Source organism: Chrysemys picta, unplaced genomic scaffold (assembly GCF_011386835.1).
Source record: "Chrysemys picta bellii isolate R12L10 unplaced genomic scaffold, ASM1138683v2 scaf108, whole genome shotgun sequence".
NCBI classification, from domain to species: Eukaryota; Metazoa; Chordata; order Testudines; family Emydidae; genus Chrysemys; species Chrysemys picta.
The window spans coordinates 90,677-116,614 of NW_027052815.1; the positions used below are offsets into that span (position 1 = coordinate 90,677).

The 25,938-nt window shown below is 57.8% G+C and overlaps 1 long non-coding RNA gene across 2 annotated transcripts in view; it reads right to left on the reverse strand.

The window, feature by feature from the left end:
- Positions 1 to 4,136: 4,136 nt before the first annotated feature.
- Positions 4,137 to 25,938, reverse strand: part of LOC135978076 (uncharacterized) — a 36,646-nt gene continuing 14,844 nt past the window's right edge. For both annotated transcript variants that reach the window (XR_010595507.1, XR_010595508.1), the window contains exons 4-5: positions 13,498 to 13,625; positions 4,137 to 5,317 (exon numbers count right to left, since the gene is read on the reverse strand). This is a non-coding gene — a long non-coding RNA (uncharacterized LOC135978076). The remainder of the gene's footprint in view (positions 5,318 to 13,497; positions 13,626 to 25,938) is intronic.

The window sequence follows — 25,938 nt, forward strand, 5'->3', positions numbered from 1 at the left end:
ATTGACAAGTATTCCTAAATCAATGTGACAAGGTATACTGCCTGGAATGACTTAGTCCAAAACAGCCCCAGACACTCCCTTTCGGATCTTACCACCAGTAGCATGTCAGATCTGCAAGAGTCCAAAAAGTGAGTAGAAAGCAGAAGACTTGGCTGCAGAATTCCAGGCAAGTTGGAAGCGCTGTTTGAAGGGCCGGAACTCTGGACACAGTGTCATGGGCGTGCCATAAATAGTAGCAGATGAGACCTGTACCCTGTTTACAGGGTGCTCATTCAGGGCAGTGGCTGCATTTGGCCAAATGCCAAGAGACTAGAGGGCAAAGACCAGATCCCTGATTACAGGGCGGTCGTTGGCAGCAGGCTGTGAAGACAGCACGAGGCCAAGAGACGCAGAGGGCCTCGGAGACGCAAACCCTAGTTACAGGGAGGTCAAGCTGCCCATGTTATGGTCATGATTCTAATCCCCCAGATTTCAAAAGCGAGATGCAACCTGTACCCTGATTACAGGGTGGTCGCTGGCATTAGCCAAATAGGGGAGACAATAACCTGAATTACAGGAAGGTCAAGCTGTCAAAGTACCAAAGAGCTCGATATGTCCCATCCTAGAGAGGCTTGTGACATGGACCCTAATTACAGGGATGTCACGCTGACTAATGGGGCAGAGCACGGCGTAAAGCCAAATGAGCAAGAGGGCAGAGACCCAGACCCCAGTTACAGGGCGGTCACATTGCTCAGTTGAACAAAGAGCTCAATGCCCCTCCAAAGACAGGGGGAGGTGACTTGCACCCTGATTACAGGGCAGTCACATTCACCAACCTGTTAACGGAGACCCAAAGGGCCTCGGAGACACAAACCCTAGTTACAGGGAGGTCAAGCTGCCCATGTTATGGTCATGATTCTAATCCCCCAGATTTCAAAAGCGAGATGCAACCTGTACCCTGATTACAGGGTGGTCGCTGGCATTAGCCAAATAGGGGAGACCATAACCTGATTTACAGGAAGGTCAAGCTGTCAAAGTACCAAAGAGCTCGATATGTCCCATCCTAGAGAGGCTTGTGACATGGACCCTAATTACAGGGATGTCACGCTGACTAATGGGGCAGAGCACGGCGTAAAGCCAGAAGAGCAAGAGGGCAGAGACCCAGACCCCAGTTACAGGGCGGTCACATTGCTCAGTTGAACAAAGAGCTCAATGCCCCTCCAAAGACAGTGGGAGGTGACTTGCACCCTGATTACAGGGCAGTCACATTCACCAACCTGTTAACGGAGACCCAAAGGGCCTCGGAGACGCAAACCCTAGTTACAGGGAGGTCAAGCTGCCCATGTTATGGTCTAGATTCTAATCCCCCAGATTTCAAAAGCGAGATGCAACCTGTACCCTGATTACAGGGTGGTCGCTGGCATTAGCCAAATAGGGGAGACCATAACCTGATTTACAGGAAGGTCAAGCTGTCAAAGTACCAAAGAGCTCGATATGTCCCATCCTAGAGAGGCTTGTGACATAGACCCTAATTACAGGGTTGTCACGCTGACTAATGGGGCAGAGCACGGCGTAAAGCCAAATGAGCAAGATGGCAGAGACCCGGACCCCAGATACAGGGCGGTCACATTGCTCAGTTTAACAAAGAGCTCAATGCCCCTCCAAAGACAGGGGGAGGTGACTTGCACCCTGATTACAGGGCAGTCACATTCACCAACCTGTTAACGGAGACCCAAAGGGCCTCGGAGACGCAAACCCTAGTTACAGGGAGGTCAAGGTGCCCATGTTATGGTCCAGATTCTAATCCCCCAGATTTCAAAAGCGAGATGCAACCTGTACCCTAATTACAGGGAGGTCGCTGGCATTAGCCAAAGAGGAGAGACCGGAACCTGAATTACAGAAAGATCAAGCTGCCAAAGTACCAAAGAGCTCGATATGTCCCATCCTAGAGAGGCTTGTGACATGGACCCTAATTACAGGGATGTCACGCTGACTAATGGGGCAGAGCACGGCGTAAAGCCAGATGAGCAAGAGGGCAGAGACCCGGACCCCAGTTACAGGGCGGTCACATTGCTCAGTTGAACAAAGAGCTCAATGCCCCTCCAAAGACAGGGGGAGGTGACTTGCACCCTGATTACAGGGCAGTCACATTCACCAACCTGTTAACGGAGACCCAAAGGGCCTCTGAGACGCAAACCCTAGTTACAGGGAGGTCAAGCTGCCCATGTTATGGTCATGATTCTAATCCCCCAGATTTCAAAAGCGAGATGCAACCTGTACCCTGATTACAGGGTGGTCGCTGGCATTAGCCAAAGAGGAGAGACCATCACCTGAATTACAGGAAGGTCAAGCTGTCAAAGTACCAAAGAGCTCGATATGTCCCATCCTAGAGAGGCTTGTGATATGGACCCTAATTACAGGGATGTCACGCTGACTAATGGGGCAGAGCACGGCGTAAAGCCAAATGAGCAAGAGGGCAGAGACCCAGACCCCAGTTACAGGGCGGTCACATTGCTCAGTTGAACAAAGAGCTCAATGCCCCTCCAAAGACAGAGGGAGGTGACTTGCACCCGGATTACAGGGCAGTCACCCTCAATAGCCAGATAACGGAGCAGAATGTCAAAACGACACAATAGCACAGACCGGGACCCAGCTTACAGGGCGGTCACGCTGCTCAAGGTATTAAGAGGCTCGAGATTCCCCTACAGTCTAATTACATGACCTGAGGCCTGATTTGAGGTTGGTTACTGTGCCCAGAGTTCCTTTCCTTTTCCTCCATCTTCTTTTCTCCTCTGTGTGTGGCATTCCTGACACTTCCTTCTTCTCCACTTTTGCTTCATGAGGTCTGAAACAGAGAGAGAGAGCACAAGGCGTGTGTAAGTGAGAACCGACAATGCCATGTCCCGCACGCAAACTCAGTGTAATCTACTGATACACTGTTCCTTTCCGCATCTGCAGACAGTCTGGATATTTAGGTCCAAGACAGTTCTTTGTGGTCCTCAGACATTTCCACAAGCATTTCCCGCTCCTCCCAAGCTGCACTGGGTGAGAAAACTACTGGGCCCATTCCCCTCCAAAGCCACAATCTCCAGATTTCCCCTTGACAATTATTTCACCAGGCAGCCTCCATACAAAATCAGGAGGAATAAAATGATGAAGGGGGGTAAGGAATTAATTGACAAGTATTCCTAAATCAATGTGACAAGGTATACTGCCTGGAATGACTTAGTCCAAAACAGCCCCAGACACTCCCTTTCGGATCTTACCACCAGTAGCATGTCAGATCTGCAAGAGTCCAAAAAGTGAGTAGAAAGCAGGAGACTTGGCTGCAGAATTCCAGGCAAGTTGGAAGCGCTGTTTGAAGGGCCGGAACTCTGGACACAGTGTCATGGGCGTGCCATAAATAGTAGCAGATGAGACCTGTACCCTGTTTACAGGGTGCTCATTCAGGGCAGTGGCTGCATTTGGCCAAGTGCCAAGAGACTAGAGGGCAAAGACCAGATCCCTGATTACAGGGCGGTCGTTGGCAGCAGGCTGTGAAGACAGCACGAGGCCAAGAGACCCAGAGGGCCTCGGAGACGCACACCCTAGTTACAGGGAGGTCAAGCTGCCCACGTAACGGAAATGATTCTAATTACCCAGATTTCAAAAGCAACGTCCAACCTGTACCCTGATTACAGGGTGGTCGCTGGCATTAGCCAAAGAGGAGAGACCATAACCTGAATTACAGGAAGGTCAAGCTGTCAAAGTACCAAAGAGCTCGATATGTCCCATCCTAGAGAGGCTTGTGACATGGACCCTAATTACAGGGATGTCACGCTGACTAATGGGGCAGAGGACGGCGTAAAGCCAGAAGAGCAAGAGGGCAGAGACCCGGACCCCAGTTACAGGGCGGTCACATTGCTCAGTTGAACAAAGAGCTCAATGCCCCTCCAAAGACAGGGGGAGGTGACTTGCACCCTGATTACAGGGCAGTCACATTCACCAACCTGTTAACGGAGACCCAAAGGGCCTCGGAGACGCAAACCCTAGTTACAGGGAGGTCAAGCTGCCCATGTTATGGTCTAGATTCTAATCCCCCAGATTTCAAAAGCGAGATGCAACCTGTTCCCTGATTACAGGGTGGTCACTGGCATTAGCCAAATAGGGGAGACCATAACCTGATTTACAGGAAGGTCAAGCTGTCAAAGTACCAAAGAGCTCAATATGTCCCATCCTAGAGAGGCTTGTGACATAGACCCTAATTACAGGGTTGTCACGCTGACTAATGGGGCAGAGCACGGCGTAAAGCCAAATGAGCAAGAGGGCAGAGACCCGGACCCCAGATACAGGGCGGTCACATTGCTCAGTTTAACAAAGAGCTCAATGCCCCTCCAAAGACAGAGGGAGGTGACTGGCATTCTGATTACAGGGCAGTCACTCACACTAGCCAGATAACCCAGCAGAATGTCAGAAGGACACAATGGCACATACCGGGACCCAGCTTACAGGGCGGTCAGTCTTCGTAGGTTTCCACAGAGATCGATACCCCCCAGAAGAGAGAGAGACTCAGTCTCTCCCCTAATTACAAAATGAGGCCTTCCAGCAACCTGCTGATGTGGCATGCTGTCAAAAGAATGAAGGGCAGGTACCAAAATCCTTGATACAGAGTGGTCATGTTGTCCAGGTTCTAGCACATGCTTTACTTCCTTTGACCTAAATCACGCTCATTAAAGGCCATTCATTGCCATCAACCCACTAATAGGAATTCAACCTAAAGAAAGCAGAAGTGGAGAGAGATTCTCCTATGCACTAAAAGATGATATCTGAGCTTTTACTGTTCCCTTTTGTGTGGAGGAGGAGGATAAATATATTAATACACATTCAGCTCTTTTTCCAATTCTGAGGAGAGTAAAGAAAAAGCACTGCAGTGATTTAACTGAAAGAACTCAAAATAAATAAATAAATGCAGATGTTCACACCCATTTGTATCACATGCACTCACATACACATACATACAAAAGAAAGGGGGACTTCCCAGAACAGAAAGAGAGCTCACTGCAGTAGGTCACTTGACCCACAGTGTTAAACTTGACCAATCTTCCTCCCCTCCAAAAAAAAAGGGAAAAGGCATAAGACCTGGATCCTGCTTATTTACAGGGGGGTCATACTATTCAAGGGATTAAAAGGCTTGAGATCCCCATACAGTGTAATAAGATGACTGGAGGCCTGATTACAGGCAGTTTACTGTGCCCAGAGTCCCTTTCCTTTGCCTCCAGCTTCAGTGACTTCTCTTCTTTCTTCCCCTTGGCTTGACATTCCTCAACCTTTCTTCTTGTCCACTTGTGTTTGAAGATGCCTGAAACAGAGAGAGGGAGCACAGAAGCATGTGTTAGTCAGACACCCTTACAACAACTCCACAACTCTCAGATAAGATTTTCCCCTCCTGAGTCAGAAAAGTACCAAATCTTTCGCGCTGAGCTCCTCCTCCTGCATCACCTCAGCCATTCCGGCCCACCCCTTCAGAGACACCTCAGCCTTTCCTGCCCAGGCTCTGACACCCCCCGCAATTCAGAGTCTCCACAGCATTTCCCGCCCAGGCTCCGAACCCTCCCCCCATTAGGGTCACCTCAGTGTTTCCCGCCCAGGCTCTGACCCACCCCATTCAGAGTCACCACAGACTTTCGCGCCCAGGCTCTGACTCCCCTTCCCCAACCACTTCAGATTCACCTCAGTGTTTCCCATCCAGGCTCTCACCCCGCCCCCACCCGCATTTCAGAGTCACCTCAGTGTTTTCTTGCCCAGGCTCTGACACCTCCCACTCTTCAGAATCACCACAACATTTCCCGCCCAGGCTCCAACCTCCCCACCCCTTTAGGGTCACCTCAGCTTTTCCCACCCAAGTGCCGGACTCCTCCTCCCCAGCCACCTCAGACTTTCCTGCCCAGACTCCAGGTTCCTCCTCTGGTGTTACCCAGGCTCCGAACCCACCCCCGTTAAGAGTCACCACAGATTTTCCCATCCAGGCTCTGCAACCCCCCGCAATTCAGAGTCACCACAGCCTTTCCCACCCTGGCTCTGACCCACCCACTTCAGAGTCACCTGAGCCTTTCCCGCCCAGGCTCTGACCCAGCCCGTTCAGAGTCACCTCAGCCTTTCCAGCCCACGATCTGACACCTCCCCCTCTTCAGAATCACCACAGCATTTCTCGCCCAGGCTCCAACCTCTCCACCCTCTTAGGGTCACCTCAGCTTTTCCCACCCAGGCTCTGACCCAGCCCCTTCAGAGTCACCTCAGCCTTTCCAGCCCACGCTCTGACACCTCCCCCTCTTCAGAATCACCACAGCATTTCCCGCCCAGGCTCCCACCTCCCCACCCCCTTAGGGTCACCTCAGCGTTTCCCACCCAAGTGCTGGACTCCTCCTCCTGTGCCACCTCAGACTTTCCTGCCCAGGCTCCGACCCCCGACTCTTTCGGAGTTACCTCAGCCTTTCCCGCCAATGCTCTGACCTCACCCCCTCTTCAGAGTCACCACAGCATTTCCCTCCCAGGCTCCGACCCTCCCCCTCTTAGAGTCACCTCAGCGTTTCCGACCCAGGCTCTAACCCTCACCATTCAGAGTCACCACAGCCTTTCCTGCCCGGCTCCAACCCACCCTTTCAGAGTCACCTGAGCCTTTTCCACCCTGGCTCCGATCCCACCCACTTCAGAGTCACCTCAGCCTTTCCAGCCCATGCTCTGACACCTCTCCCTCTTCAGAATCACCACAGCATTTCCCACCCAGGCTCCCACCTCCCCACCCCATTAGGGTCACCTCAGCTTTTCCCACCCAAGTGCTGGACTCCTACTCCTCTGCCACCTCAGCTTTTCCCACCCAGGCTCTGACCCAGCCCCTTCAGAGTCACCTCAGCCTTTCCCGCCAATGCTCTGACACAGCCCCTTCAGAGTCACCTCAGCCTTTCCCGCCCAGGCTCTGACCCAGCCCCTTCAGAGTCACCTCAGTGTTTTCTTGCCCAGGCTCTGACACCTCCCACTCTTCAGAATCACCACAGCATTTCCCGCCCAGGCTCCAACCTCTCCACCCTCTTAGGGTCACCTCAGCTTTTCCCACCCAGGCTCTGACCCAGCCCCTTCAGAGTCACCTCAGCCTTTCCAGCCCACGCTCTGACACCTCCCCCTCTTCAGAATCACCACAGCATTTCCCGCCCAGGCTCCCACCTCCCCTCAGCGTTTCCCGCCCAAATGCTGGACTCCTCCTCCTCTGCCACCTCAGACTTTCCTGCCCAGGCTCCGACCCTTTCCGAGTTACCTCAGCCTTTCCCGCCAATGCTCTGACCTCACCCCGCTTCAGAGTCACCACAGACTTTCCCGCCCAGGCTGTGACCCCCACTCCCCAACCACTTCAAATTCACCATAGTGTGCCGGTCTCCTCCTCCTCAGCCACCTCAGACTTTCCTGCCCAGACTCCAGGTTCCTCCTCTGGTGTTACCCAGGCTCTGGCCTCCTCCCTTCAGAGAAACCTCAGACTTTCCCGCCCAGGCTCCGACCCAGCCCCTTCAGAGTCACCTCAGCCTTTCCCGCCCAGGCTCTGACACCTCCCCCTCTTCAGAATCACCACAGCATTTCTCGCCCAGGCTCCAACCTCTCCACCCTCTTAGGGTCACCTCAGCTTTTCCCACCCAGGCTCTGACCCAGCCCCTTCAGAGTCACCTCAGCCTTTCCAGCCCACGCTCTGACACCTCCCCCTCTTCAGAATCACCACAGCATTTCCTGCCCAGGCTCCCACCTCCCCACCCCCTTAGGGTCACCTCAGCGTTTCCCACCCAAGTGCTGGACTCCTCCTCCTGTGCCACCTCAGACTTTCCTGCCCAGGCTCCGACCCCCGACTCTTTCGGAGTTACCTCAGCCTTTCCCGCCAATGCTCTGACCTCACCCCCTCTTCAGAGTCACCACAGCATTTCCCTCCCAGGCTCCGACCCTCCCCCTCTTAGAGTCACCTCAGCGTTTCCGACCCAGGCTCTGACCCTCACCATTCAGAGTCACCACAGCCTTTCCTGCCCGGCTCCAACCCACCCTTTCAGAGTCACCTGAGCCTTTTCCACCCTGGCTCTGATCCCACCCACTTCAGAGTCACCTCAGCCTTTCCAGCCCATGCTCTGACACCTCTCCCTCTTCAGAATCACCACAGCATTTCCCACCCAGGCTCCCACCTCCCCACCCCATTAGGGTCACCTCAGCTTTTCCCACCCAAGTGCTGGACTCCTACTCCTCTGCCACCTCAGACTTTCCTGCCCAGGCTCCGACCCCAACTCTTTCAGAGTCACCTCAGCTTTTCCCACCCAGGCTCCGACACAGCCCCTTCAGAGTCACCTCAGCCTTTCCCGCCCAGGCTCTGACCCAGCCCCTTCAGAGTCACCACAGCCTTTCCCACCCTGGCTCTGACCCACCCACTTCAGAGTCACCTGAGCCTTTCCCGCCCAGGCTCTGACCCAGCCCGTTCAGAGTCACCTCAGCCTTTCCAGCCCACGATCTGACACCTCCCCCTCTTCAGAATCACCACAGCATTTCTCGCCCAGGCTCCAACCTCTCCACCCTCTTAGGGTCACCTCAGCTTTTCCCACCCAGGCTCTGACCCAGCCCCTTCAGAGTCACCTCAGCCTTTCCAGCCCACGCTCTGACACCTCCCCCTCTTCAGAATCACCACAGCATTTCCCGCCCAGGCTCCCACCTCCCCACCCCCTTAGGGTCACCTCAGCGTTTCCCACCCAAGTGCTGGACTCCTCCTCCTGTGCCACCTCAGACTTTCCTGCCCAGGCTCCGACCCCCGACTCTTTCGGAGTTATCTCAGCCTTTCCCGCCAATGCTCTGACCTCACCCCCTCTTCAGAGTCACCACAGCATTTCCCTCCCAGGCTCCGACCCTCCCCCTCTTAGAGTCACCTCAGCGTTTCCGACCCAGGCTCTGACCCTCACCATTCAGAGTCACCACAGCCTTTCCTGCCCGGCTCCAACCCACCCTTTCAGAGTCACCTGAGCCTTTTCCACCCTGGCTCTGATCCCACCCACTTCAGAGTCACCTCAGCCTTTCCAGCCCATGCTCTGACACCTCTCCCTCTTCAGAATCACCACAGCATTTCCCACCCAGGCTCCCACCTCCCCACCCCATTAGGGTCACCTCCGCTTTTCCCACCCAAGTGCTGGACTCCTACTCCTCTGCCACCTCAGACTTTCCTGCCCAGGCTCCGACCCCAACTCTTTCAGAGTCACCTCAGCTTTTCCCACCCAGGCTCTGACCCAGCCCCTTCAGAGTCACCTCAGCCTTTCCCGCCAATGCTCTGACACAGCCCCTTCAGAGTCACCTCAGCCTTTCCCGCCCAGGCTCTGACCCAGCCCCTTCAGAGTCACCTCAGTGTTTTCTTGCCCAGGCTCTGACACCTCCCACTCTTCAGAATCACCACAGCATTTCCCGCCCAGGCTCCAACCTCTCCACCCTCTTAGGGTCACCTCAGCTTTTCCCACCCAGGCTCTGACCCAGCCCCTTCAGAGTCACCTCAGCCTTTCCAGCCCACGCTCTGACACCTCCCCCTCTTCAGAATCACCACAGCATTTCCCGCCCAGGCTCCCACCTCCCCTCAGCGTTTCCCGCCCAAATGCTGGACTCCTCCTCCTCTGCCACCTCAGACTTTCCTGCCCAGGCTCCGACCTCCGACTCTTTCCGAGTTACCTCAGCCTTTCCCGCCAATGCTCTGACCTCACCCCGCTTCAGAGTCACCACAGACTTTCCCGCCCAGGCTGTGACCCCCACTCCCCAACCACTTCAAATTCACCATAGTGTGCCGGTCTCCTCCTCCTCAGCCACCTCAGACTTTCCTGCCCAGACTCCAGGTTCCTCCTCTGGTGTTACCCAGGCTCTGGCCTCCTCCCTTCAGAGAAACCACAGACTTTCCCGCCCAGGCTCCGACCCAGCCCCTTCAGAGTCACCTCAGCCTTTCCCGCCCAGGCTCTGACCCAGCCCCTTCAGAGTCACCTCAGCCTTTCCAGCCCACGCTCTGACACCTCCCCCTCTTCAGAATCACCACAGCATTTCTCGCCCAGGCTCCAACCTCTCCACCCTCTTAGGGTCACCTCAGCTTTTCCCACCCAGGCTCTGACCCAGCCCCTTCAGAGTCACCTCAGCCTTTCCAGCCCACGCTCTGACACCTCCCCCTCTTCAGAATCACCACAGCATTTCCTGCCCAGGCTCCCACCTCCCCACCCCCTTAGGGTCACCTCAGCGTTTCCCACCCAAGTGCTGGACTCCTCCTCCTGTGCCACCTCAGACTTTCCTGCCCAGGCTCCGACCCCCGACTCTTTCGGAGTTACCTCAGCCTTTCCCGCCAATGCTCTGACCTCACCCCCTCTTCAGAGTCACCACAGCATTTCCCTCCCAGGCTCCGACCCTCCCCCTCTTAGAGTCACCTCAGCGTTTCCGACCCAGGCTCTGACCCTCACCATTCAGAGTCACCACAGCCTTTCCTGCCCGGCTCCAACCCACCCTTTCAGAGTCACCTGAGCCTTTTCCACCCTGGCTCTGATCCCACCCACTTCAGAGTCACCTCAGCCTTTCCAGCCCATGCTCTGACACCTCTCCCTCTTCAGAATCACCACAGCATTTCCCACCCAGGCTCCCACCTCCCCACCCCATTAGGGTCACCTCAGCTTTTCCCACCCAAGTGCTGGACTCCTACTCCTCTGCCACCTCAGACTTTCCTGCCCAGGCTCCGACCCCAACTCTTTCAGAGTCACCTCAGCTTTTCCCACCCAGGCTCCGACACAGCCCCTTCAGAGTCACCTCAGCCTTTCCCGCCCAGGCTCTGACCCAGCCCCTTCAGAGTCACCTCAGTGTTTTCTTGCCCAGGCTCTGACACCTCCCACTCTTCAGAATCACCACAGCATTTCCCGCCCAGGCTCCAACCTCTCCACCCTCTTAGGGTCACCTCAGCTTTTCCCACCCAGGCTCTGACCCAGCCCCTTCAGAGTCACCTCAGCCTTTCCAGCCCACGCTCTGACACCTCCCCCTCTTCAGAATCACCACAGCATTTCCCGCCCAGGCTCCCACCTCCCCTCAGCGTTTCCCGCCCAAATGCTGGACTCCTCCTCCTCCTCTGCCACCTCAGACTTTCCTGCCCAGGCTCCGACCTCCGACTCTTTCCGAGTTACCTCAGCCTTTCCCGCCAATGCTCTGACCTCACCCCCCTTCAGAGTCACCACAGACTTTCCCGCCCAGGCTGTGACCCCCACTCCCCAACCACTTCAAATTCACCATAGTGTGCCGGTCTCCTCCTCCTCAGTCACCTCAGACTTTCCTGCCCAGACTCCAGGTTCCTCCTCTGGTGTTACCCAGGCTCTGGCCTCCTCCCTTCAGAGACACCTCAGACTTTCCCGCCCAGGCTCCGACCCAACCCCTTCAGAGTCACCTCAGCCTTTCCCGCCCAGGCTCTGACCCAGCCCCTTCAGAGTCACCTCAGCCTTTCCAGCCCACGCTCTGACACCTCCCCCTCTTCAGATTGACCACAGCATTTCCCGCCCAGGCTCCCACCTCCCCATCCCCTTAGGGTCACCTCAGCGTTTCCCGCCCAAGTGCTGGACTTCTCCACCTCTGCCACCTCAGACTTTCCTGCCCAGGCTCCGACCCCAACTCTTTCAGAGTCACCTCAGCTTTTCCCACCCAGGCTCTGACCCCCCCACTTCAGAGTCACCTGAGCCTTTCCCGCCCAGGCTCTGACCCAGCCTGTTCAGAGTCACCTCAGCCTTTCCAGCCCACGCTCTGACACCTCCCCCTCTTCAGAATCACCACAGCATTTCTCGCCCAGGCTCCAACCTCTCCACCCTCTTAGGGTCACCTCAGCTTTTCCCACCCAGGCTCTGACCCAGCCCCTTCAGAGTCACCTCAGCCTTTCCAGCCCACGCTCTGACACCTCCCCCTCTTCAGAATCACCACAGCATTTCCTGCCCAGGCTCTCACCTCCCCACCCCCTTAGGGTCACCTCAGCGTTTCCCACCCAAGTGCTGGACTCCTCCTCCTGTGCCACCTCAGACTTTCCTGCCCAGGCTCCGACCCCCGACTCTTTCGGAGTTACCTCAGCCTTTACTGCCAATGCTCCGACCTTACCCCCCTTTAGAGTCACCACAGACTTTCCTGCCCAGGCTGTGACCCCCGCTCCCCAACCACTTCAGATTCACCTCAGTGTTTCCCATCCAGCTCTCACCTCCCCATCCCCAGTTCAGAGTCACCTCAGTGTTTCCCGCCCAGGCTCTGACCCACCCCCTTCAGAGTCACCACAGCCTTTATGTTTATGTTTATGTATCTTTAGCATCCTCATAGCCAAGATGGAGTCTGCTCTGCAGGCAGCTCTGACCAAGAAAAGGGCCACGCGGGAACGCAGCAGGGAAAGATCCTTCTACCCCAGGGGCATCTGTTCCAACCCCGCCAGAGTGAACACACACACACACACACCGGAAGAATATAGGAAAGGGAAATATTTGTTTCCACAGGGATGAAAGGAGAAAAATAACAGGGGGAAAGATGTGGGAAGCAGTAAGACAGGATTTCATTCATTACAAGGCCCCACTAGTATCACAGTCGGAAAGAACTGGGGGGAGAACGGTAATTCTATTTTGTAGAGGAGTTTGCTATTTCAAAATCAGATTTCATTCTGATTTGGAATCATATTCAAAAATTTTGAAATTCTGTGTGAAATGGAATTGCTGATCTCCACTGAGCTCTAAAGCAGCCTTGTAGGCTGCCCCAGAGCTGGAGACCCTTGGAGCCTTACAAGACCTAGCTCCACGGTAGCACACCTGGTGGGCTGTCCTGGAGCCATGGACCCTAAGAGCCCTACCTGGCGAGGAGTCACGAGCCTGGCAGCTGGGGCTCCCGCAACTTTCAGGCTCCCAGCTTCCCATCAGCCCACCAGGCAGGCAGCTGAGGAGCTGGGAGCCTGGAAACCCAGGTTCCCCAGCAGCGTGCCACATGGTCTATCAAGGAGCCCGGCAGCTGAGCTGTCAGGAAGCCAAGCAAGTTTCTGATGGAATTTTGCCTGGCCGGCAAAGTTCCATTGGAAACATGCTTGGTTTCTGGTGGATTCTGTCAGAATTGACACAGTCCTGCAGTGTGTTTCAATTTCAACAAAAGAGCAAACTCTGGCAATTGTTTTTTTCTAACAAGCTCCGCTAATTAGCAGTGGAGAGCAACACGACACAATAGTTTTAACAATAAGGCCATTATAGACAAATCAAACAGCAGGGAAGATAATTTTTAAATAGGCAGAAGGTATGGTAATTATTCAGTGGAAATGCAACCTGCACCAATGCAGTCTTTGAGAGGTTTAACCAACTTTACACCAGGTTAACTAGCAGCAACCTATTCTATTGAATAGTCAGTCCTGACAGATCTTTTGTTTAGCTGTGGAAGCCCTTTCTTTTTCTAGGTACGCATGATGACTCTGGCTGAGGTATGCTAGAATGGTACTTTGCTGAATTAGAGCCCTCATCATCATACCATCGGGTTTCAGGTCTCTCATAGCGTGCCATTCATCCTCTAAGAAGGAAGAAGCCAGTGCACCTGCGACTCATCAGCTGCCTCTGAATTGGGTTTAAGTGAAGGGGGAAAGGGGCATGTCAGAGTACCTGTAAACAGAGAAAAGACGACTATTGAATCTATTGAAGTCATGGAGTTCCCCTAGTGTAACTGCAGCTGCTGCACACTTCTTCACGGGCTTTTTCTACAGCAGGCGAACAATCACCTAATATTGAGTATTTGCTTTCCAAGTTGCCCACTTTTGAATAATAAATCATAGGGCAAGGGTAATAAATAAAAAGCACATCCCCATGCATATTTCAATGGAACAAAAAGCACCTGGTATAGGAGAAATGAATTAACAAATGCAAAGAGAGAGAGGCTGTTTCAATTCATTATGCACAAGAGAGTTTTCTTCACAGCATTAGCAAAATTAATGCCTCCATAGTGAATTATATCTTCATGCACCCAGTAAAAATTCTGTTTAGTGCTTGTAGATCTCAAAACACTTTACAAATGAGGTCAGTACAATCATCTCCCCTCCCCCACTTTTTTTTTTAAATGGAGGGGGACACTGGCACAGGGAGGCAAAGTGACCACCAAGTGACCCAAGGACAGCCAGTGACCCAGCAGCAGAGGCAGGAATAGAAACCAGGTCGCCTGAATCCCAGGCCAGTGCTCTAAACCACTAGACCACACTACCTCACATGTATTAGCATATTGAAAATTGAGTGCACCGTAAAAGTCAATTTCTGAGAAACTTGGGATTGAATTAAATATAAAAATATTACATTAATCTACTTTTTAAAAAATGTCTGAACGGGAAAGGTGCAGAAACCACGGGACCTTGCTAGTTTTAGTCCAATCTTATCATAGCCACAATCATATATTGTGCTCAGGAAGTGAGCTCTAGGGCCTGCAGCTCTCAAGCAATCTATAAGCCTGGGAACAGTGAAGGAACCAAACAAAGGCCTATTCTTGTGCACCTTAGAAGCTTTAGGAGGGCAACCTTATGCACCTAAGTGGCAGTGCGATCTCCATTCTCAAGATCACACTGCAGTCTGCCCAAAACGTGTGATCCAAGAGAAAAATCAAACTTGCACCACTACAGGGTAGTTACTTCCAACGACCGCCTGAAAAGGGTAAAAAGATGTTAATTAAATTAAACGTAACAATACCAAAATTCTTCACAAGTTTATCAGATTCCTTTTTGTTTAGCCAAAGAAAGAACTGAGACTATACTTGAATGTATACATTTTATTAATTGAATTACATAAATAGTAACAAATACATTCATAAATAAGGAGTTACAGAAAGCAAAGCAATGTGATATGACAATCAAAGTTCAATCCATGCATTTAACATGGGGTCGTTATCACACTTTTATCAAATAGGTATAATCAGACCTAGATAATTCATTTCACACATCAGAAAGTGGCGATTTTAGCAAAATCATCTTAATACAGAACAGAATTAACTACCAGTGTAAGTCCTTTAATACAGGTCATTGTTCAACTTCGAATTGGCAGAAGTGGAAGTTTTCCACAATTATTACACTTTGAAACGCTCAATAAGGTTTAAAGGATCCCCTAAAGCTGCAGAAATGCTACCCTCTTGAAAGTCTCTGGAGATATCTTTATTCTGCCTGGTCATCTTCATCCAAGATTTTGGAATTAGGAATGACAGTAAGAACTGAGGTAGCCAGGTGGGTCCTGCATCCCTGTTGAGCTAAAAATTCAAACCTCAGTGCTTTCAAACACCTACCCGAAATTAACTTTCACACCAATCAAATTGCACCAAACAGGCAACCTCAGCTTTCCCCTCTAAAGACATCTACTAATGTACGGATACAAAAACATCTAAAATTGCCAACAATTCACACTAAACCAATACCAGAAAAACAGTCATAATCACAAAATACTGCACCTCTACCCAAATACCAAGACTTAACAGAAAAATACCTACCTAAAACATCCACATCATCATCCTTTGAATTCAATAAGCGTAAAAGACTACTAAAACACCACGACTGCCACTTCCACCAATGGACACAACTACTAAAAACACTCTCACTTCTGACACAATAGGTACAAAGTTAATATTGAATGTGTGGTACACTTTGGTTGGTGTGACCGTTTAAGTAGAGTAGGTGTTTGAAAGTTGTGAAGTGCGGAGAGTAACTGCCAGTTGCCAGAACATTTAGTTGTGTTTGCTTCCTTTTAGAAATGTGTGAGAAATACACAAGTTAGGCCTTCTTCTCCACTTCTGCTTCATGATGGCTGAATCAGAGAGAGGGAGCACAAGGCGTGTGTAAATGAGAACCGCTTTCGACAACGGTCCAAAACCGCCGCGGACACTCACTTTCGGATCGTACCACCAATAGCATGTCAGGTCTCCAAGAGTCCAAGAAGTGAGCAGAAAGCAGGAGACTTGGCTGCAGAATTCCAGGCATGTTGGAAGCGCTGTTGGATGGGCCGGAACTCTGGACACAGTCTCATGGGGGCGCCAGAAATAGTAGTAGATGAGACCTGTACCCTGTTTACAGGGTGCTCATTCAGGGCAGTGGCTGCATTTGGCCAAGTGCCAAAAGACTAGAGGGCACAGACCCGATCCCTGATTACAGGGCGGTCGTTCGCAACAGGTTGTGAAGACAGCACGAGGCCAAGAGACCCAGAGGGCCTCGGAGACGCACACCCTAGTTACAGGGAGGTCAAGCTGCCCACATAACGGAAAAGATTCTAATTACCCAGATTTCAAAAGCGAGATGCAACCTGTACCCTGATTACAGCGTGGTCGCTGGCATTAGCCAAAGAGGAGAGACCATAACCTGAATTACAGGAAGGTCAAGCTGTCAAAGTACCAAAGAGCTCAATATGTCCTATCCTAGAGAGGCTTGTGACATAGACCCTAATTACAGGGTTGTCACGCTGACTAATGGGGCAGAGCACGGCGTAAAGCCAAATGAGCAAGAGGGCAGAGACCCAGACACCAGATACAGGGCGGTCACATTGCTCAGTTTAACAAAGAGCTCAATGCCCCTCCAAAGACAGGGGGAGGTGACTTGCACCCTGATGACAGGGCAGTCACCGTCAATAGCCAGATAACGGAGCAGAATGTCAAAACGACACAATAGCACAAACCGGGACCCAGCTTACAGGGCGGTCACGCTGCTCAAGGTATTAAGAGGCTCGAGATTCCCCTACAGCCTAATTACATGACCTGAGGCCTGATTTGAGGTTGGTTACTGTGCCCAGAGTTCCTTTCCTTTTCCTCCATCTTCTTTTCTCCTCCGTGTATGGCATTCCTGACACTTCCTTCTTCTCCACTTGTGCTTCATGATGTCTGAAACAGAGAAATAGAGCACAAGGCGTGTGTAAGTGAGAACCGACAATGCCACGTCCCGCACGCAAACTCAGTGTAAGCTACTGATACACGGTTCTTTTCCGCATCTGCAGACAGTCTGGATATTTAGGTCCAATACAGTTCTCTGTGGTTTCTTCGGGCAGAATTAGATCCTCACTAGCTGAGCACCATCTTTCGGAAACCGGCCATCGGCGGGCGCCCCCCTCTGGCCTGGCGGGGCGCCCGCCGATGGCCGCCAGGCCAGAGGGGGGGCGCCCGCCGATGACCTTCACCCTGGTGGGGAATACACATCTCCAACACCCACAGAAAGTAACCGGAGAATGGGAAACATTGCAGCCATGGCTATCTGGGGGGTCTGGTAAGTCGGCCAGAGTGGTGGAGGTACAGAACGTCACAGCATGAAAACGTTATGTTTCTTCGGGCAGAATTAGACCCTCACTAGCTGAGCACCATCTTTCGGAAACCGGCCATCGGCGGGCGCCCCCCTCTGGCCTGGCGGGGCGCCCGCCGATGGCCGCCAGGCCAGAGGGGGGGCGCCCGCCGATGACCTTCACCCTGGTGGGGAATACACATCTCCAACACCCACAGAAAGTAACCGGAGAATGGGAAACATTGCAGCCATGGCTATCTGGGGGGTCTGGTAAGTCGGCCAGAGTGGTGGAGGTACAGAACGTCACAGCATGAAAACGTTATGTTTCTTCGGGCAGAATTAGACCCTCACTAGCTGAGCACCATCTTTCGGAAACCGGCCATCGGCGGGCGCCCCCCTCTGGCCTGGCGGCCATCGGCGGGCGCCCCCCTCTGGCCTGGCGGCCATCGGCGGGCGCCCCCCTCTGGCCTGGCGGCCATCGGCGGGCGCCCCCCTCTGGCCTGGCGGCCATCGGCGGGCGCCCCCCTCTGGCCTGGCGGCCATCGGCGGGCGCCCCCCTCTGGCCTGGCGGCCATCGGCGGGCGCCCCCCTCTGGCCTGGCGGCCATCGGCGGGCGCCCCCCTCTGGCCTGGCGGCCATCGGCGGGCGCCCCCCTCTGGCCTGGCGGCCATCGGCGGGCGCCCCCCTCTGGCCTGGCGGCCATCGGCGGGCGCCCCCCTCTGGCCTGGCGGCCATCGGCGGGCGCCCCCCTCTGGCCTGGCGGCCATCGGCGGGCGCCCCCCTCTGGCCTGGCGGCCATCGGCGGGCGCCCCCCTCTGGCCTGGCGGCCATCGGCGGGCGCCCCCCTCTGGCCTGGCGGCCATCGGCGGGCGCCCCCCTCTGGCCTGGCGGCCATCGGCGGGCGCCCCCCTCTGGCCTGGCGGCCATCGGCGGGCGCCCCCCTCTGGCCTGGCGGCCATCGGCGGGCGCCCCCCTCTGGCCTGGCGGCCATCGGCGGGCGCCCCCCTCTGGCCTGGCGGCCATCGGCGGGCGCCCCCCTCTGGCCTGGCGGCCATCGGCGGGCGCCCCCCTCTGGCCTGGCGGCCATCGGCGGGCGCCCCCCTCTGGCCTGGCGGCCATCGGCGGGCGCCCCCCTCTGGCCTGGCGGCCATCGGCGGGCGCCCCCCTCTGGCCTGGCGGCCATCGGCGGGCGCCCCCCTCTGGCCTGGCGGCCATCGGCGGGCGCCCCCCTCTGGCCTGGCGGCCATCGGCGGGCGCCCCCCTCTGGCCTGGCGGCCATCGGCGGGCGCCCCCCTCTGGCCTGGCGGCCATCGGCGGGCGCCCCCCTCTGGCCTGGCGGCCATCGGCGGGCGCCCCCCTCTGGCCTGGCGGCCATCGGCGGGCGCCCCCCTCTGGCCTGGCGGCCATCGGCGGGCGCCCCCCTCTGGCCTGGCGGCCATCGGCGGGCGCCCCCCTCTGGCCTGGCGGCCATCGGCGGGCGCCCCCCTCTGGCCTGGCGGCCATCGGCGGGCGCCCCCCTCTGGCCTGGCGGCCATCGGCGGGCGCCCCCCTCTGGCCTGGCGGCCATCGGCGGGCGCCCCCCTCTGGCCTGGCGGCCATCGGCGGGCGCCCCCCTCTGGCCTGGCGGCCATCGGCGGGCGCCCCCCTCTGGCCTGGCGGCCATCGGCGGGCGCCCCCCTCTGGCCTGGCGGCCATCGGCGGGCGCCCCCCTCTGGCCTGGCGGCCATCGGCGGGCGCCCCCCTCTGGCCTGGCGGCCATCGGCGGGCGCCCCCCTCTGGCCTGGCGGCCATCGGCGGGCGCCCCCCTCTGGCCTGGCGGCCATCGGCGGGCGCCCCCCTCTGGCCTGGCGGCCATCGGCGGGCGCCCCCCTCTGGCCTGGCGGCCATCGGCGGGCGCCCCCCTCTGGCCTGGCGGCCATCGGCGGGCGCCCCCCTCTGGCCTGGCGGCCATCGGCGGGCGCCCCCCTCTGGCCTGGCGGCCATCGGCGGGCGCCCCCCTCTGGCCTGGCGGCCATCGGCGGGCGCCCCCCTCTGGCCTGGCGGCCATCGGCGGGCGCCCCCCTCTGGCCTGGCGGCCATCGGCGGGCGCCCCCCTCTGGCCTGGCGGCCATCGGCGGGCGCCCCCCTCTGGCCTGGCGGCCATCGGCGGGCGCCCCCCTCTGGCCTGGCGGCCATCGGCGGGCGCCCCCCTCTGGCCTGGCGGCCATCGGCGGGCGCCCCCCTCTGGCCTGGCGGCCATCGGCGGGCGCCCCCCTCTGGCCTGGCGGCCATCGGCGGGCGCCCCCCTCTGGCCTGGCGGCCATCGGCGGGCGCCCCCCTCTGGCCTGGCGGCCATCGGCGGGCGCCCCCCTCTGGCCTGGCGGCCATCGGCGGGCGCCCCCCTCTGGCCTGGCGGCCATCGGCGGGCGCCCCCCTCTGGCCTGGCGGCCATCGGCGGGCGCCCCCCTCTGGCCTGGCGGCCATCGGCGGGCGCCCCCCTCTGGCCTGGCGGCCATCGGCGGGCGCCCCCCTCTGGCCTGGCGGCCATCGGCGGGCGCCCCCCTCTGGCCTGGCGGCCATCGGCGGGCGCCCCCCTCTGGCCTGGCGGCCATCGGCGGGCGCCCCCCTCTGGCCTGGCGGCCATCGGCGGGCGCCCCCCTCTGGCCTGGCGGCCATCGGCGGGCGCCCCCCTCTGGCCTGGCGGCCATCGGCGGGCGCCCCCCTCTGGCCTGGCGGCCATCGGCGGGCGCCCCCCTCTGGCCTGGCGGCCATCGGCGGGCGCCCCCCTCTGGCCTGGCGGCCATCGGCGGGCGCCCCCCTCTGGCCTGGCGGCCATCGGCGGGCGCCCCCCTCTGGCCTGGCGGCCATCGGCGGGCGCCCCCCTCTGGCCTGGCGGCCATCGGCGGGCGCCCCCCTCTGGCCTGGCGGCCATCGGCGGGCGCCCCCCTCTGGCCTGGCGGCCATCGGCGGGCGCCCCCCTCTGGCCTGGCGGCCATCGGCGGGCGCCCCCCTCTGGCCTGGCGGCCATCGGCGGGCGCCCCCCTCTGGCCTGGCGGCCATCGGCGGGCGCCCCCCTCTGGCCTGGCGGCCATCGGCGGGCGCCCCCCTCTGGCCTGGCGGCCATCGGCGGGCGCCCCCCTCTGGCCTGGCGGCCATCGGCGGGCGCCCCCCTCTGGCCTGGCGGCCATCGGCGGGCGCCCCCCTCTGGCCTGGCGGCCATCGGCGGGCGCCCCCCTCTGGCCTGGCGGCCATCGGCGGGCGCCCCCCTCTGGCCTGGCGGCCATCGGCGGGCGCCCCCCTCTGGCCTGGCGGCCATCGGCGGGCGCCCCCCTCTGGCCTGGCGGCCATCGGCGGGCGCCCCCCTCTGGCCTGGCGGCCATCGGCGGGCGCCCCCCTCTGGCCTGGCGGCCATCGGCGGGCGCCCCCCTCTGGCCTGGCGGCCATCGGCGGGCGCCCCCCTCTGGCCTGGCGGCCATCGGCGGGCGCCCCCCTCTGGCCTGGCGGCCATCGGCGGGCGCCCCCCTCTGGCCTGGCGGCCATCGGCGGGCGCCCCCCTCTGGCCTGGCGGCCATCGGCGGGCGCCCCCCTCTGGCCTGGCGGCCATCGGCGGGCGCCCCCCTCTGGCCTGGCGGCCATCGGCGGGCGCCCCCCTCTGGCCTGGCGGCCATCGGCGGGCGCCCCCCTCTGGCCTGGCGGCCATCGGCGGGCGCCCCCCTCTGGCCTGGCGGCCATCGGCGGGCGCCCCCCTCTGGCCTGGCGGCCATCGGCGGGCGCCCCCCTCTGGCCTGGCGGCCATCGGCGGGCGCCCCCCTCTGGCCTGGCGGCCATCGGCGGGCGCCCCCCTCTGGCCTGGCGGCCATCGGCGGGCGCCCCCCTCTGGCCTGGCGGCCATCGGCGGGCGCCCCCCTCTGGCCTGGCGGCCATCGGCGGGCGCCCCCCTCTGGCCTGGCGGCCATCGGCGGGCGCCCCCCTCTGGCCTGGCGGCCATCGGCGGGCGCCCCCCTCTGGCCTGGCGGCCATCGGCGGGCGCCCCCCTCTGGCCTGGCGGCCATCTGGTCCACCAGACGCTGGAAGGTGGCAGGTGCCCCATTTAGGCCCAAAAGGTAGGACCAGGAACTCTTATAACCCCAGAAGGGTGATAAAAGCAGATTTCTGCCCAGCATCCAGATCCAAAAGGTACTTGCCTGTAGCCCTTGGTGAGATCCATAGTAGTGAGATAACGACCCCCACCTCCCCGTCCCGTCTAGAAGATCATCAGGCCTAGGCATGGGGTAGGCATCGAACTTGGTGATGGCATTAAGCCTCCGGTAATCCGCACAAAACCAGATTGACCCGTCCTTCTTGGGGACCAACACTATGGGAGAGGCCCAAGGGCTGGAAGACAGCTGGACCACCCCTATAGCCAGCATGTCCTTGACCTCTCTCTCCAGGTTGGGCTTTTTTCCCAGTGACCTGGAACGGGGAGCATCTTACCGCGGGGTGGGCTCCTGTCGCCACCTGGTGGACAGCCAGGTTACTGAGCCCAGGCTCGTTGGAGAGCAGCGCCTCTCGGATCTCAGCCTACTGGGCAGGGGTTAGCTGATCTGAGAGGGGAATTGATTCCGGCGAAGGGCCGGCCCAGTCTCAGGGAATAGATCCACGAGTGGGTCATCTTCCTGCTCCTCCCGCTGGCCACAGATGGCCAGTACCAAATTCTCCCTGTCAAAGTATGGCTTCAATCACGTTGACATGGTACACCCAGTGGCTGTGAGCCCAGTTAGACAGTTTCACTACATAGTTTACCTCATTCAGCTGTTTGATGACCTTGAAGGACCCATCCCAGGCAGGCTGTAGTTTGTTCTGTGGATATGACGAAGTGGGGTTTTATTTATCTTGTTATGTTGCGTGCGAGTCTTACTGTCCTGTACTAATATTGTGTGTACCTTAGTTTCCCAGTGTAATGCACCAATACTTAGCTGGTGGGAATTGGGAGTGTGATTTTGCGGAGGCCCTCAGGGCAGGTGAGACTGCCCAGCTATTTGCATCTATGTAACCTGAGACCCAGGAGGGGGGTGCGGCCAGGTGACACCTTTGGCCTGCGAAGTGAGACCAAGAAGGAGGAGGGGCATCAAGGGGAGTGTCCCAGGTCAGGTGGCTGGAGGCTGGCAGTCTGCCTCGGGAGACTGGAAAAGGGGAATCCAGGGCGTCTGGCCCAGGATTCCCAAGATGGACTTGGCTGAAAGGCACACATGTTTGTAATAGTTACGTCTGTTCTACGCCGTGTTCCTGTCAACGAATAAACCTTCTGTTGTACGCTGGCTAAGAGTCACCTCTGACTGCAGAGTTGGGGTGCAGGGCCCTCTGGCTTCCTCAGCAGCCTCGCCTGGGCAGACTTGCTGCGGGAAGCGCCTGGTGAGGAAGGGGCTGCTGAATGCTCCAAGGTAAGACCCAGGAAGGTCGAAGCTCTGTAAGCTTCTTGCCCTGGAGACAGTATGCTCAAAGAGAGGAGGCATGCTAGACCAGAGTCCTGCCTGGCTTCGTAGGGAGCAGTTCCAGAGCATCGCCCGGTGACTCCGGGACAGCTGGTGCAGAGGTGGGATCAAACTGCACCCCGTGGACAGAGCATCCTGCAGTAAGTGACTGGGGAGCAATAAAACAAAGGGGGATTAGCGAGAGATGGGCATGCTGGAGGCTCTGAGAGGTGCAATTCCAGGAGGCGGAGGAGCCTCCGGCTTAACCCCCAAGAAAGAGTGGACCCCTGAGAGTGGCTGTCGCACTGAAGGGGTTCCTCCCAGGGATTGTGGGGAGCTGAGAGAGTACAGGCCTGTGAGTCCATGACCCCTTGGGAACAGCATGGAGATGGCCTATACCCATGTCCTTAAGAAGGACATTGTAGAGCTGTGCAGAGAGAGAGAGAGGGCCGCGCCTTGGAAAATTCACCAAGACACAGCTGATTGCCCAGTTGGAAGAGAATGATCACTCTAAGGAGCCAGTTCCTGAGAGAGAGGCTGGGAGCAGCCAGGCAGCCCATCTCTCCGACCAGCAGGGGATCTTCCCAACCGAGTTCCCCGTTGGTGGAGCTGAGACAGTTGGAGTTGGAAAAGGGACAGAAACTGAAAGAGCTGGAGGACCATGAGAAGGAATGGGAGGACCGTCAGAGACAGAGGCAGCATGAACTGGCGATGGCAGAGCTGAGAAGCAGAGAGACCCCTACCGTGGTGAGTGCGGACGGGCCCAGGCTAGCTAAGCCCATAGGGAACTCAGATATAAGAGTGCTGCCACAGTTTAAGGAAGGGGATGATAGAGGTGCCTTCTTCACTGCCCTTGAGAAGGTCTGCAATGTGCACCAGGTTGACCCTGCAGACATCTTTGGCATCTCACCCCCTTACTGGGTCCCAAACCCACAGAGATGTTCAGCCAGATGGATGAGGTGGAAGCAAGGGACTATGAACTGTTCAAACAAGTCCTGCTGCGCAAGTTTGAGCTGACCCCCCGAGGCGTACAGGAAAAGGTTCCTGAGTGTGCAGAAGACCCAGGGGGTGACCTATCTGGAACTGGTCACGCTGATTGGGAAATACACCCGCAAGTGGGTGAATGGGGCGGGGCCCAGACCAAGGAGGACGTGATTGAATTATGGAGCTGGAGCAACTGTATGAACTCTGCCCCCCTGACCTGAGGATGTAGTTTGCAGACAAGAGGCCGAAGGACCTGTGCCACGCAGGGCTGCTGGCGGATGAGTTTGTAGTTAGCAGGTCGGGCACTGGAAGGGAATCCCAGGGGGACAGGCCCACGTCAGTGCAGAAGGTGGGGAGGGGGGGGGGGTCACCCAGGGGCTTCCCTGAAGGAAGTCTTGGAGAAATCCCTCCTGAGAGGCACAGCCAATACCAGAGCTGACCCACCAGCCCCTGGAGACCAACGGGACCTGAGGTGTAATTACTGTGGGCAGGGGGGCCACAGATGGGCCCGGAGCCAAAAGCTCAGGGACAGAATGAGCAAACCGAGCCCTCAAAGGGGCTGGATCCCCAGGCAGGTGGGACTGGCAGTTTAGCAATGGCCCAAGAGGGAGAAGTCTTCCAGGCCAGCTCCTCGGGGAGGCTTGATGCTCAGTGTACAGGGTGGGTGTGGGGCGGCCCCTGAGGAGCGAGTGCCTCATTCCCCTGGAGGTGGATGGGAAGCAGGTCACTGGGACTTGAGGTGACACTGGCCCGGCCCGAGGTGGTGGCCCCAAACCGGCTGGTGTCCAACACCTACCTAACCCTGACGGGTGTCTGCGAGCCCCCATTTAAGGTACCCATGACCAGGGTACATCTGAAATAGGGGGCCAAGGAGGGCCCCAAAGATGTGGGGGTGCATTATCAGTTGCCTACCGAGGTGCTGATGGGGGGGGGTGACCTGGCAGATTGGCCGGGCAGCTCCCAGAGTGCCCTAGTCATCACCTGTAGCCAGAGCCAGCGAAGGGCATTCTGCCCTGACATGGGGGGCGGTGGCCTGCCGGGGGTGCAGGTTCCTACCCCAGTGGGAAAAGAGTCATTGGGGACAGGACTTGGCGGGGCTGCGGCCTGGGACCCAGCCACTGAGAGGGAGCAGGTCCTCATCCCTTCCCCAGCCGCTGAATTCCAGGCCGAGCTGCGGAAAGATCCCTCTTTAGAGAAACTAAGGGAACTTGCTGGCCACAGCCCGGCAAAACCCCTGGGGGTAGGCTGCCTGGAAAGATTCCTGTGGGAGAAGGGATTCCTGTCTTGGGAATGGGCTCCCCAAGGGGAAGTGGAACTGGGGGAGGGGGGGGGGAAGGGAGGAGATCAGGAGACAGCCAGTGGTCCCCCAGAAGTACTACCGCAGGCTACTGTACCTGGCCCATGCTGTCCCTCTCTCGGGATACCAGGAAATCCAGCGCACCAGGCAGAAGCTGCTACAGAACTTACACTGGCCTGGGATCTTTGATGCCATCCAGCAGTACTGCAGGTCCTGCAATCCCTGCCAGAGGGTGGGGAAGGCCCAGGACAAGGAGAAAGCAGCTTTGAGGCCCCCGCTCATCATAGAGGAGCCTTTCCAGAAGGTGGCCGTGGACATAGTGGGACCCCTCAGCAAGGCAATTCGGACAGGGGAAAAAAATACATTCTGGGGGTGGTAGATTTCGCTACTCCCTATCTTGAGGAGGTGGCCTTGTCTGTTTTCAGCAGAGTGGGGGGTTCCCCAAGGAGCTCCTTACAGACCAGGGCTCCAATTTCACGTCAACTCTGCTCCGGTGCTTGTGGGAGAAGTGTGGGGTCCGACGCACCTGGGCCTCAGCGTATCACCTTCAGTCCAACGGGCTGGTGAAGAGGTTCAATGGGACCCTAAAGATGCTGCTGAAAACCTTCATGAACCAGCACTCACAGGACTGGGACAAGTTGTGATGTTATTGATATAATCTGGGACCATATAGGTCATTGTTGCAACCAAGGTCCTGTAGTGACACCAAAGCTGGTATAAAGGAGGTCAAATAAGGTCTCTAAGACAAGGTTCTGGTTTGCTGGTTATGTTTATGCTATCTGGATGCATAGATCATTGTTGTATTTAAAGTTAGAAGTATTGGCTCTATACTGTCTGTATTTCATAATTATGCTGTGCTTCTGGGTGACACCCCAGACAGGTTAGTGTCAGCTCTGCCTAGCCTGCTTGATGGCCCCTTAAGGACCACCGGCTATACAACTGACCCATTGAGAGAAGGCAAATATGCCTTGCAACTCAGC